This window comes from Oenanthe melanoleuca, chromosome 14 (genome assembly GCF_029582105.1).
Source record: "Oenanthe melanoleuca isolate GR-GAL-2019-014 chromosome 14, OMel1.0, whole genome shotgun sequence".
NCBI lineage: Eukaryota > Metazoa > Chordata > Aves > Passeriformes > Muscicapidae > Oenanthe > Oenanthe melanoleuca.
The window spans coordinates 11,273,522-11,288,132 of record NC_079348.1 but is presented as its reverse complement, the minus strand read 5'-3'; the positions used below and the strand labels follow the sequence as shown (position 1 = coordinate 11,288,132).

Here is a 14,611-nt window from a genome sequence, read left to right as displayed (position 1 = left end):
TATATTAACTATACACTATACACTATATTAAGTAGATGGTCACCTATGGAGAATACCAGAGCATCGTTCAGCTCTTGATGAGTTTTGATCCTAGAGATTTCTGGTACCAAATCCATTGTTCTGCCACTCTTTGTGAAGATGTCTTGCTTTGCAACCATTTTGGAATGTGCAGAGTCAATTAATTTGCAAAGCTGTTTGATAATGATAAATTAGTCTTGTTTCTATTAAGAGAAATGAGAATTCCTTCAATATTTGTGAGGTTTTATTGATTTTATTTTGAGAGGTGAGAAAGGTCTCCAAAAGTTACCATATTTAACCAAGACATTTTACAAACAAATAGAATTATTTTTAAAAAGTGGTAAAGTACCATTTTTGCTTTCCCCATCACAGGGAAAGATATTATTTAATCATATTTAGTTCCTAAGATGTAGTAAGCATGGTTCAATAATGGGGATTGTCAGGCTGGCCTCTGTCATGCCAGGCCAAGACTCTTTAATTTCAAGCTGGTTCTACTTAAATGAAACAGTTTTGGTTTGAGCAAGCTGCAAAATGTGGGTCAAGGCTTGTTTGTGCATTCTGTGGGCATCTTTCCATCAGCACTGGGAGACATGGCCAGGCTGCAGTGCCATGACCATATTCTACCAATTGTGATAAATGGATTTGTTTGCAATATTTATAGTGCTCTGTGAGGAACAGAGAGCTCTCCATGAAAATGGTCCTGTTTGGCTGCAGGTTAAAATGAATGTGTGAGAGGTTGTTAATTCTGGGCTTTGCAGGTTACTAGTTCAGAAATTAATTCTGAAAGTACCACTCAGCTTGACACAGGCTACAGGGTTTTTTTTTTTATTTTTTGTGAAACAGCTCTGTGAAAGCCACAGTGTTACAGTAGTGCTCAGAAAGGATGTTTGGGTAGGGATTTCCATAGCACAAAATGATTCTATCAAAGCATCTATGGGTTTGCACTGCATGTGCTTTATAAAAGGAAATGCTTTTCTGTTGTTCTAATTCCCTCGGCTCTTCCTAGCAAATGTTCATTTCAGTTGTAGGCTGATCCATTTCCATGAAGCTCCTCTGTCCTTGGCAGTCACATCATGGGAGTGTCAGAGTGCCCTGGCTGAGATGAGGAATGCTTTTCCTGGGCTGCATCCTGTCACAGCCATAGCAAAGCGTCACACATGCACAAGGAGATGAGTTGTGAAAAGCAGAAAACCTTTGGTGCAGCTTTCTGATTTCATATTTCAGTGATTAGGGAAATTAGGAAGAATATTTAGAATGGCATATTTGTGCACTGGACAAATGCTTTTTTGTGCTCCGTGGGAGGAGAGGAGTGTTCAACAACATAAACTATTTCATCAAAGGTAATTTGAGAGAGGGATTGATTTGTTTGCACATGCATTTTATAATCAAACTGAATCCTAATTATTCTTCCTATTGACTGCTCCACGGATGCCTTGAGCTGTGTACAGCACACTTAGCTCACGCCACTCCTTTATGATCATTTGTACAAAGTAATTGTCTTTGTGACCAAGCTGAGAGTGGTGAGACATTTGGTATGAGCTTTATCTCAGCATGCTCACAGGCTGTGTTGGAAACCACAGGATTCCTCAATGCATTCAATAAACACCACGTCACCCATCCATCAGCTGAATTACAGTGCCCTGCACAGGCTGAAGCAGTCAGCTGACTGGTTTATCTTCTCCCCCCACCCACCAGCTCTATTCAGTGCAAGCAGAGTTATAGAGGGGGAGAAAAAAAAAATCCATTAATAGAAGAGAGGCAGAAGATGATGAATTAAGGGAGCCTCCATTAATTTTTCATTTTGACAGATTATGGTCTGTCAAAAGGCAGAGGAGATGTTCCTCGTACACAGAGCTGGGGAGCTGGCTCTTTGTAACACAGACTTATGTTTTTCACATGAATTAGGTAGTGGGCACCAAAAGGATGAAAAATTCATGGCAATCTATAATTTACATGCTAGAAGATAAATAATGAACTAAATCCTGTCATTAAATTGGTCTTTCATTTTTTTCCTAATCCCCAGAGTGATGAATCTGATTCTGGAACAACATTTAGTATAAATTGATTTTTTTTTTTTTAGTGGGGGGCAAAGCTGTTTAAAATACTTTGTTATAAATAGCTTGAGCAGCACAGTACATTGCCTTAGGCTGAATGATATGCCAGCCTATTAATGTAATAGTACATTAAGATTGACGTTAATTAATGTCAATATTAACATCACCTTTCTAAACCACATTGAGCTACAAAAAAAAGTCATAAATATTGTAGAGTTTGGTTTAATTAACTTTGAGTTTTGTTTAAAAAAAAAGAAAAGCCTGACATATTGGGAAACTTCTTTTATTCAAATGGTATTAAAATGGATAAATGGGCTTTAGGATAAATGGGGGCTTTCCACATCACTTAATGTATGTCAAGGGACATGACCTCATTTCAAACAAATCTGGGCTTTTTTAGATGAGACATTAGTGTAAGTGAAGTTTCACTGTGTATAATAAATAATAAAATTACAAGCCTCAAAAGAAAATCTGAGCAATTTGAAATGTGTTGTAAGCTGGTTTCTGAGGGCTGGTGGATCTGCTCAACTCCTTTTGTGGGCTCCTTGTAGAAGACAGAGGAAGAACTCCTATATGGATGATCTTACAATTAGTTCTTTTTTTTTTTTTTTAGCTCTTCCTTCCTTTTTTTCTAGAATGCCATGCAAATACCTCTTTGGAGCAATGATATTGTTTATGTAGGTGTACACAGATATGCATACACATAGCTGTGGAGCATAAGCCCAGTGAAGCTCAGTGGCTTTCCATGATCTTTGTGTCCTGATCTGATGGTCACAAAGCCATGCAGAGCTCTCCCCAGGAGCTGGGCTGTTTCTCTAGAGCAGTTTTCCATGCAAATAACAAGGGCCTTGATCTCCAAGTGCTCTGAGTGGCTCACCCACCAGTGCAGGTGGGTCCCTGCTAAGTCAGTGGGGCTGCCAGCACATGCAGGGCTTCACTTAGGTCTGAGCCCCCTCTCTACAGTGGTGGGAAATAGAGGGATTCTCATCCACTGACCTGCATTTTGAGGGAGAACACCCCTGCTGGATGATGCCTGCTTCATCCCTTGTCCCTGTGGTAATTCAGACACAGAGCTGCAAGAACAGTGAACACAAGGCCAGATGATCCCATTCCAAAGTCCCAAGGGAATGAATCAAAGTGGGGCAAACCCTGGTTATTGTCACCCTTGTCCATCCCTGGGGACTGCCACGTGCTGTGGGATGCAGCTGAGCTCTGCAGGGAGATGATGTACCATTTTTAACTTGTGTCTGCAGACATTCTCTTGGCTTCTGGCTGGCAGGAAGTGCCTCATAATGAGTTGCCATAAAGAAAGCCAAGCTAATGACAGACTGATTTAATGCAAGTTCATACCATTAATTTCTAGGGATTGGTAAATTGAATGAGGTTCCTGAAGAGTATTACAAAAATGTTTCAGTTAATTCTAGCCATTATCTGGAGTAATGAGCAGTAGCTGCTGTGCATGGAGCCTTTCCCATCATGCAGGGTTTGGGATGCTGTACCTGGGCCTGGGAGGATTTCTCTGGCTGCCTGGTGCCCCTGAGCTGATGCTGTGCCACACCAGCCCATTGTCCCTGTGCAGAGGTGGCAGCAGTTCTAGATGTCCCAGGTGTTGAGAGGAGGCTCTGTGGGGAAGGTCTGGCTGCCAGGGAGCTGGGAGCTGCCAAAACAGCTGTTCCCTTTTTCTCTCAAGGACAATGGAGGCAACCTAGTCCAAATAATCCTATGGTTCATATAGTCCCACAACTTGAAATTTCCAGTTCTTTTACACACTTAGTATTAGAGAAAACTGAAACAAAAAATAAAATTGTCAAAAGCACTTAATTTCCAGAAGGGTCTAAACCTGGCAGTGGATCTTAGGCTTGTAATTTATTCTTGTGGCACTCTCACTAAGTACTTAGAAAACCACTCAGAACATTGGATTTTGGGTTTGTTCATAGTGGTTTTTTCCACTGTCGTGTAATGATCATTCAAGGTGCTTTGTGTCTCAGCTTGATGTTTACTGACCAGATATCTGCTGTTTTGGGGGGATTTATTGAGAGAAAAAGGTTTCATTTGTATATTCCTGTACTTCCCAAACAGACTGGGTACTGAACACTGCTTTCTCCTGCCTGCAGCTCCAAACCTTTTCCCAAAGCATTGCTCCCCAAGCATTTTGGGAGACCATGTGCTGGGGCTCCCCTTGTGTCCCCTGCCAGCAGTGGAGCTGTTGCCAGAGGCTGTGGAGAGGAGGTTCCAACAAGGGTCCCCTCCAGCCCAGCCAGGATGTCAGAGCAGGACCTTTCAGCTGGAAGCCAGCCCCGTTTTTATTACTTTGTGCCATCTCAACACCATAGCTCCCCAAGCTCCAAAATCCTCTGGGCCAGAGGGGATGTTTAGTTTTCTCCAGCTGAGGATCTCACCAAGTTCTGCATGTGCTGCAGCAGGATCCCTGCTCTGCTCAGCCATGCCAGTCATGGCACCAGGGTGGAACAGGCAGAACCTCTGCTCGCCCAGCAAGGTGTTCTCTGCTTGTGCTGTCTGTACTCCTGGGACAAAGAGAGGCTGAACTTCATCCTGACTAAATCAGCAAGAACTTTTTTCAGCCATTGACGTGCTGCTGGCTGGGGGGAGGCCATGTGATATATTTTTAACACATCTGGGTTTTATAGCTTATTTTCTGTAAGAAATGTGTAGGAAATATTGGTGGGCTTTCAGTGAAGGATTATGCTTTTGTAGCTGTCCAAATTATCTTGGCCTATTTAAACATTTAATGCTATTTTAGGCTAGTTGGTATTCACATTGCTCACTGCTTTAAATGTAGCCTTGGGGGCCCTGCAGGCTGGAGCTAGAAATGAGGTTCTCCCTGTGGAAGCCCTGTGGAGTCATATGGTAGATAATGGGATTGATCCAATTTCCATTGAAGTCTGTGGTGGCGGGATTGAGTCCAGAAGTTGATTAAAATTTTGTGCTTGCTCATGAGACTTGGTATGCAATCAATAAGTAGAATGACATGAAATATCAGAAGAAAATTTATGCTACACTTTTTCTCAAAAAAAAAAAAAAAAAAAAAAAAAAAAGTGCATTTTTTCCAGGACAGCCTCACTGTCCTGTGTATATTCATTGCTTTGGAACCTGTATAAGCACCACATTTAAAACTTATTGATTGATAGATATTTTCTCCTGACTCTCTTTAGAGTCAAATCTATTTGTCACATGGGACCTGTATTTAGATTTTGCAGGGTAATGGGCAGTTGATGTGGAAGACAACGTCCAGAGCTCTCTCCTTGAATCTGAAAGCAGGGCACATTTTGAAATGTGACAAACTAATGTTTCTTTTCTTCTGGGCCTTCTTGTTGCCTGCTCTTTTCCCAGTGTTGAACACAGTGAGTCTGAGACATTGTCCAACTATAGGGGGACTTTGGGTTTATCTTATTTTCTATAAATACACACTGAATATTAATGTCTGTGGAAATTAATAATTTTCCATTTGATCTTCCTTCTATTGCACTGACTTTTCTTCATTATTTTTTTTAAGAGCCTTGAAAAATCAAGTACTTTAGATAGTACTTTAATTTTCATTAATGGTTTGTTTTGTTGGGTTTTTTTAATCCTGCATATGAAATCCTTACAATTGTAGCAAAATAATTTGTATTGGATTCCTCAGGGTTTTGGTGCTCTTCATTGCTTTTCAAAGTTAGAGAAAACCAAAGTCAGCTTGAATTAAGGCAGCATTAGTTCTAACCATGTCTTGGCTAACTAGAGGAAAAGGAATAAAAAGAACTTGTTCCAATGCTGTGCTTAATTTCTTGTAGTGGAGATAAGTTTGAAGTACTCTGGAAGGTTTGTGAACTTGCTAAGCAAATTTCATTGCTTGTTTAAAAAATTTTTCCAGAATAGGTTAAAAAGAATGCTCCAGATGGAGATTTTTTTTTTTCTTTAACTGGAAAGGCATATTTTCTAAATGATAATGTAGGATCAAATACACTGAGTAGTGTTTTGACATGCATTTTCCCATAGTTCTGTATGACATATAAATCCCCTTTTAGGGTTCCTTAAATCAAGCCATGTAACATATGCATGCTTAGAAAAAAGAATTGTAAAGTTTAGTAAAAATTGAAAAGTAGGGATTCCATTTCTAGTTCTACTCAATTAGCTGGGAGACCTGGCTGTAAGAAATAGGATTGAGATATATGGTGGTAAGGCCTGAGGGGGTTTTTCTATACAACATGGATAGGTCATAATTTTCTCATCTTGAGAAGAATGAAATTACATATAATTTTGAATATTGAGCAAATTCACTCCTTTATAGCATCAGTGAATAATGTTTTCAGCAGTTTATTCTGGGTTTCCATCTAATATACCCACTGTTGGATTTCTTGGGGATCTTTGATGAGGATGCAGTTAAGCCAAACTGATTGCTTCTGGAAATTTCAACCTTGTATAGTCTTAGGAAATATTTAAATAAAATAGACAAAGCCTTGTTCTGTGCCTCTCAAAGAAAACCACTAAATGCAGGGACAGATTTCAGCTCTCCATACATGGTCATTGTTTGTAACATGAGAATAACTTGGAACCAAGCCCCAGAGCAGTTTTCCTCTGTGCTACTGCAGTGCAAAGACAGGAGGAAAAAAGAAGAGAAAATAAAGAAAACTCTGTTTGCAGAAAGTGGCTGCTACTTGTAACAAGACTTGGTATAAAGGAAAATAACACACAGAGAAAATTTCAAGACGAAAACAAGAGCTGATGTTAATTAAATGAGTGACAATGAACATAATCAACTTATTGTTACTGTACTGACAGGACAGACATTTTGTACTGTGGAAGCAGCAAGAGCAGATAATGTTGAGTACAATGGAGTGATGCACGTCCACACTGGCTCTTACAAAGGAAAGAACAAAGTTGGCAAAGATCAAACCGATCGTGTTTCCATTTTAATGCTGTAATACCTGTCACTGCCAGTCGTAAATGACTGCTGCTTCAAAGATATCCAGCCTTGCTGTGAGCACCAAGATGAATATTCATATTGCTTAGCACAGGAGGAAAAAAAAATTATTGAAGAACTTTGGAAAGACAATGTGAAGCTGATGAAAAATGCCCCCGTAATCAGCACAAGTTTGAGAACTCCAAGGCAGAATGGTGGGAGGCAAGGGAGTTGTTTATCATTTTGGATGTAAAACTGCACAAAACCTTTGGGGTTTGCTTGATGGATACTCTACAGGACACTTGGAGGCTTTTGGGACACTCCATTAACTTTGCATCCTAAAATTTCCTTGGGAGCATATTTTCTCCTGATCATAAACTAATTTTAATCTATTGAAGGACAGCAAATATGACCAGCATGGCCATTTGGTAAAAAACTCATGGAAAAATGCATTAAAATGAAATGTGCTCATGACAGATGACTAAGCAGTTCACTTGCTGAAAACCAGAAAAATTTAAGCTGCTGCAAAAGAGAGCAATGAAATCTGTCTCACAGGAAATGAGAGCTTTGTGAAGCTTTATGGGAATGGGACATCTTCCTCTGCTTTTGTTGCAATGCAGTGAAGATACTTGAGATTTAAGGTCTGTGTAGTGCACATCTGTTAACATGGATGACATCTGAAGCCAAGACCATGGCCATGTAAAGACAAGTTCTGTACCACTGCTAACCAAGGGCATCTGCCTAGAGCCAGAAGTCAGAATAATTTATTTTTGTTTTCTAAATTCTAACTATTTATGGCCCCAAATGTTGCTTTGTTCAACGTCCTTATTATAATGATGAACATCTGGAGGAACAAAGGATTTCTTAATTAGCTGCTTACAGTATTTTTTTTTTCTTCCCTGATTTAAATCCATAAGTTTAGGATCCAGTCCTGTCCCCATGCCATAAACCCCTGTATTTTATCACAAAAATATAGGAATGAGACCCACTTTGTGCTGTTTATAGCACCTCTAACTCTTTGGACTCATCTTTGCTTGACAGATCCTCCTCTGCCTGTTAGAGCATCTGCAGATTTCTCTGCTAAAGAGTTGTGACTTCCATGGGATTATTTGTAGTAAAGGGAATGGAAACTGCTAAGAAATATCTTTTAAAAGAAATCACTATTGTCGAGCTGATTTGTTCTTTGAGGATTCCTTTTAACTGGGGAAATCCAGCTGGGAGATGGTTCATGTTGCATGTGACTTTCTCACATTCTTGATTTTGAAGAACTGCATTTGTTTTGTGAAAAGACCAGGAAGACCCAAAAGATAAAAACTGCTCCACAGAAGTATTTTTGAATTCTGTTTATCTGGGATGTAATGTGTTGAATTCTGTTTATCTGGGATGTAATGTGTTAAATTCTGTTTATCTTGTGCTAAAACCCCAATATTCTTATCCATGCAGGAACTGTCAAAATATACTGTTTTAAAAGACACTTTTGAGGGTGGAATAGCAGTTCCATATGAAATTCTATTTTAAAATATTTTTAAACACACTGAAATAATTATCTTGCAGAGGAGAAAGAGTCTCAAAATTATTCTACAATTAGCATATTCAGCCTTGCATATAAATTATTTACTTAAGTGTCAACCTGCAGACTAATATAGATATATTTCAGTCAAGAAGAAGGGCAAGGAATCTTTATCACAGTGCTATGAATCTGGACCCGAAAAGAGTTTGGAAAAACAGACAGCAATTAATTTTGGCCTTCAAGGATTATCAGAAGGCTTCACATAAATTAAGAAGAATGCTGTGGAAGTTAAGAAGGTAGGCAACCACAGTGCTGGAATACCAATGACTGTCCTTGTTTGTTATAAAATAAAAGGCTCAGTTATAAGAGGAGAACAATGAATTTCTATAAGCATATGAAGCTGAGCATTTGCCATTACTCTTAATTTGCTCATAATAGAAGAAGACAACAACTTCCTTTGTCTTTTGAAAAGAAACACTTTAATATGGAGAATAACTTTTTTGCTGGTCAGTAGCAAAAACACACTGCTATTATAGAAAAAAACACTAACACAGCACAGAATTTTTCAGGCATTTGATAAGAGGAAAAAAAATAGAAAAATAATCAGTTTTGAATAACACTGAGTGCATTTTTTCAGGTACATTCCAGAAAAACACCACTGAAATATTTTCATTATAATGGAACAGAGAGATTCAGACATGAGCATACTAAGATCATACTCTGATTTTGAGTACTTGCACTGCATTATTGATTCTGTTGGTGTCCATGGCTTTCACACAAGAGACTTGACTCCAAGATGAGCCTTAGGATAATGCTGATAAAATTACTGGCCCAATTCATGTGCTGGGAAATCTTCAACAAGAAACCATAGTTATGGCAAGTATGAATCCAGTGTTCTAGGTTCTGTATTTCTGTTTTTTCTTGATCAGGCTTCCTTCAGGTAGGGAAAAGAGGCACTACTGAATAGCCAAAAAATTGAAATAACTGGCTAAAGACCAATGGGATACCCTGTGGATGTCAATTATCCAGTTTTATGTGCACTCCTAAGAGCCACTGAATTATCATCCAGATTTGGTCTTAAAATTAGTATTAACAATAACACCTTTACATTGTGGAGTTGAGCTATCAGTGTAAAAACTATTTTTGGTTTGGATTATTTATTTAAGTCTGAAGCTTATATTCTCAGAACACTACATTCCCCTTGGGGTATTGTTATTTTTGCTAAATGAAGAAGAAACAACATTTCCAACAAGAACATTTCATGACAATAAAGTTCTTTCTTTATGGTGAATTAAACTGCTAAGTGTTCATTTTATGTTCTGATCTCAACATTACAGAACAGCACAATTCCAAAAGTTAAGGAGCTGAGCTGTGTAGGTTTTGTACACCATGCTGCTACTTAAACTAATAAATTATCCAAATCATTTTTCAGAGGAGCAAGGAGCACCCAATTCAGCCTCTGTTCCAAGCACAGAGCCCCACTGCTCTCAGTGGTGTGAGCTTGATGCTCCATTCCAGCCCTGGCACTAAAACCAGCACCCTGAGCAAATGCAGAGGGGTAAGTGTGAAAAAGGAGTCAGATCTTGCTGTCATCACTCTTGGAGTCAGATTCATTCCTCCTACAACTGCAAATGCTGTCAGAAAACTGTGTGTTCATCTCTAGTGTGTAAATTCTCAGGTAAAACATTCCCCACCTATAGAATGGGCTGTAGGAGGGCAGGCTGCAATTCCAGCCACTGTCCAGCTCAGTGCCAGAGCAAAAATCAGAAACAAGGCAAACATATCCTGGAATACTCTTCTGCTTGCTTCTGGCTTAATGTTTTCCTTTGTATTTACAAATTGTTGTGACTTTTTCTTCCAGTTATTTCTCTAGCTGTTATTTGAACTCATATACATAATCACTGCCCCAGAAGTTTTACATATTCTGGGGAGTATTACCTCCTTTTGCTTCTCTAAAACTTGCCTTTTTGTTATGGCTGTCCCTCCCTCCTGCAGCAGAATAGAGATGGAGCAGCTGTTGGCTTCCTTTGTCAGCTCTTTCTCTGTGCTAGTCATGATTTTATAGACTTCTGTCATCTCCCTTCCTTCACCTCTTCTGCAGGATGGTGGCAGTCAGGCTTGTGACAGCTCTTTGTGTGGGAGCTGCACTTTGGAAAAGATGTGGTACTTTCTCTGTTCCCTCTCTTTTTGGGATGTGACTGAGAACTGGGCTGCCACTTTCACTAAACCAGTTTCTCACAATTTGAGGTCTCTGTCTCAGCAGTGAACAGTTCAGAACTTATTTCTGTGTCTGCAAACCTGGGCAGTTTTTATTACATGCATTGTGTTATGTGTATCAGCATAGGAATTGATTTGCATTTCAGTATCACACGAGCCTCCTGCACCTCTCCACAGGTGGCTTTCAATCTCCCTGGAAAAAAATTAGTTTTACCTGGGAAAACTTGGTATCCTGAGAAGACTTTGTTGGGTGATTGCTCATTGTTGGTGCCCTTTGTGAGCTCCCTTTTGGGCAGGCCTGGTTTGGTACTGGAAAGCTGCCCTGCTCTTGGCCCCTACCTTTCAACCACCCCTTTATCTGTGACAGAACATTCCCTCGTGTCCCATGACAGCACAGCTTCTCTAAAAGCCTTTGATGAGGGCCCTTGCCAGATATCTTCTGGAAATACAAACAGACTGTACCAGCTCAAACTCACTTACCCCTCTGCTGTTGGTTTCTTCAAAGAGCTCTCAGCAAGGAGCTTTCAGCAGCAGTAGCTTTGAGGGTCATAAGAGCTGTGTTTTCTCCTGCAAATAGTCATATTCATTCATTTATCCAGTAATTCTGTCCTTTATTATAATTTATGTTCATTTGTCCAAGATGTTTTCTTTTGGGGTTTGGGTTTTTGCTGGCTTGAGGTTGTTTTATTTTTTTTTCCCTCCAGTTTTACCTACTAAATTTGGATTTGGCATCTATCTCAGACTACCCTGGGTAACTTTCAGATGAAACAGTGCAGGCAGTGAAAATAAATCCTCATGAATGTGCCCCACAAGAGGAGCTGTACCTGGAGAGACAGGGTGGAGTTTTTGGTGTGACAAAAGGCATTTTTGCAGCCCTTTGCAGAGCTGTGTGTGCAGAGAGCACAGGGAGCTTCCTGCTGTGTCTGCCCCAGGGATCCATGGCTGTGGCACTGCACAGGTGGCTCAGAGCTCCACATTTTCCTGCTTTGTCATATGTGCATCCACATAAACCCACGGGGGTATAACTCATGCTCACAGATATTAGGATTGCATAGGAGTAGGTGAGACTGCAGGATAAGGCAGGTAAAGAATCAGTGCCAACAATTACACTGTGAACAGTAAAGTGGTGGAAATCAGAGTGGGTTTTTGGGAGGAGGATCTTGGGTGGAGTGATTCTGCAACTGCACAGTTGGGAAATAAAGATATTCAGGGTTGCTAAAAACAGGTTTAGTTTTATAGAAATGATAGCATATTTCTGTCTTCATAGAAGAGAGTTTCAAAAGTAATTTAATATGACCAATTAAAATGTAGATGTGGAAATTAGCTTATGAGCATTTAAAGAGTAGAGAGAACCACTGAGGAGTGGTTGAAACAGAGTCTGTCCCTGAAATGGTGAAATGGTGAAATTACATCTGAAAGAGAGATTATAGTTGAAATTTATGATTACAGTAATCCAGTAAAACCTGAGTTCACCATTTGCTGTGCAGCTCTGTGCTCCCCACTGGAATCCCCACTCCTGTTCCACCAGCCAGCAGGGAGGTTTGGTGTTTCAAATCAACTCCAGATTATTTAGTTCTGCCAAATACAGAGTTGTTTCCTTAAACTAATTTCCTCTTTCTCAAGCCTCCCAGCATGAATTTCTGCAGGGGGTTCTCTGGGCCCTTCAGTCCAAACCACTGCAGTCCTGGAGCAGCCCTGTGGCTCTGAGCAGATTTAGCCTGTTTTGTCTTTCAGCTAAGAAATAACTCTTTTTTTTCTTTTTTGAGCTGGCAAAACTTATTGTGCTGCATAAACAACAAAGAATAAAGCATACTTTTTTTTTTTTTTCAATTCTAGAAGTTCAAATTACACTGATGTTTTGTTTCCATGTTTGCATGAAATATTCCCACTGTTTGCATCACAGCTCCAATTCCATGTGAGCAAGCATGTTGCTGTTTTCCCCATGGTTTTTGATGAGACTGTGGAGTTGTTTTTTTATTTTTAGCCTTGAAAACTATTTCCTAGCAAGGAATGTAGCTTGAACTGGTACTTTGTCTTTTTCCTGTGTCTTTTGTGAGCGTGTTTGGATCAATGTAAGCTCACTCTTACTCTCAGTCTGACCCCGAGAGAAACAAATTCACTCCCATCAAAGCTGAGTGCCTGTAAATCAGTGCAGAGGTGTCTGACAGCAGCAATAAGTGCTGGGAACTGGCATGCAGAGGTTGCTTCTCTTGGCTACTAGCACATCAGGCCATCCCTGGCACAGCTCCTCGGGTGTGCTGTGTGCATGTGTCAGGCATTTGAACCTGACAAGAGGGCAGAGCCATTCCCCAGCTCCATCCACAGCCTCCAGACCCTCCCAGAGCAGATGGCACACACAGGCAGGGGCTGAAACCTGTACTGGTAATGCAAGGAAATAACTTTGTGAGAAATCTTGCATCCACAGATGCAGGGATTGTCATTAGGACATTGAAAACAAGAAATACGTGAAGATTGCTGGATAGTATCTCTGCTATTCCTTTGACCTTAGGAGAACTTTAAAGCAGGTACACATGATTTATATAAACCTTGAGGGTTATCTGGTTACAGCAAGCTGGGTTTATTTCTTGTATATTCTGCAGTGGCACAGGAAATCAGCAATGAGTAACATCCATTGGATTTGGTTTGGAGGGAACTGTGGTGTCCAGGGAAGGCACAGGCACAAGCTGCAGCACTTGAGCAGACTGGCTGAGCCCTCCAGGCTCAGGCATCACCCCTGGCTCCAGGCTCAGTGTCTGCAGATCCAGCAGGAATGGGTTCATGGGATCAGCTCCTGCTAAAGCAGGACCTACAGAACCTGTGACTCCCTTCAAGTCCACGGCATTTTCTTGGTATTAAAATGGAGCAAATGACAGACTGCAAAGTTTGGATGTCTCCAGGTGGAAAGTTTATTATGAATGTTGCTGTTTTCACATCACTAATTCATGGATTGTAATTATCGTGGTGTGGTTTTTTGGAGGTTTTTTTTTTCACACAATGGGTGTAATAGGATGTTCATGTATAATCAGAACAAATGATCTGAGCACATCTAGAAATCCAGAAAGTGCTTTCAGTCTTTTGCTCTTTCTTCCTTTCATCAAACACCTATGACTCTAAGGCCTAAAAGTTATTTTTTATATAGTGTTTGCTCCTGATTTTGAAGCCTTTAGTGAGCTGTGTGACCACTCCAGGAGACAAGCAAGTATATGCAATTTCCCCCTTTCACACAGGCTAGAAGTTAGATATTGAAAGTTATCAGAAGAGCTTATATCAGTGGCTCTCAGGCTGTATTGTCATGGGCCTCAGCTCTGGTGTCACCCCTCAGCCCACTTTGGGAGTGGATCTGCAGTGAATCTCTGGTGAAAGCCTTATACCAGGGGTTTGGGAGCTGGGATTTCATTTTAGTGCTGGTCACCTTTGCATGTTCTCTCCTCTGGTTTCATTTAACATCACCCACATCATTAGTCTGACCAGGCTGGAATTAGGTTTGGTTTGTTTTCTTTTTCCTTTCCATTAATTTTTATGACAGTGGCATTCATGCATTCTGCCCTAGGGAGAAAAGGAAAATAAAAATTTGATGAAACTATGAAGCCCATGAGTGCTTGAAACAAGACAATACTGTATTTATATCTGAAAAAAAAAAATGCATTCTTTTATAGGAATATCATTGCCTAAGATTAATTAACTTATATTGACGTTCACAGAGCCCTGTCTAACAGGCCTGTGTGTGTAGGTTAACAGATATATGCAGATTTTGTCTAGATAAAAATTAGACAGCCAAACTTTAGTGTTGGTGTGTGTGCATGCCTTGCACAGATTTTATGTATAGCATAAACAATATAAAGCATACACGTGCACACACAGAGATTTGGGCTGTAATCCTTCTTGCTCTATAGAGCCATGAAACACAGAGAT

The 14,611-nt window shown here is 40.2% G+C and overlaps 1 long non-coding RNA gene across 2 annotated transcripts in view; it reads left to right on the top strand.

Moving 5' to 3' along the window:
- Positions 1–9,971: 9,971 nt before the first annotated feature.
- Positions 9,972–14,611, top strand: part of LOC130259274 (uncharacterized) — a 68,237-nt gene continuing 63,597 nt past the window's right edge. The window contains exon 1 of one of the 2 annotated variants that reach the window (XR_008841606.1): positions 9,972–10,040. This is a non-coding gene — a long non-coding RNA (uncharacterized LOC130259274). The remainder of the gene's footprint in view (positions 10,041–14,611) is intronic. The other variant, XR_008841605.1, reaches the window with a different exon arrangement.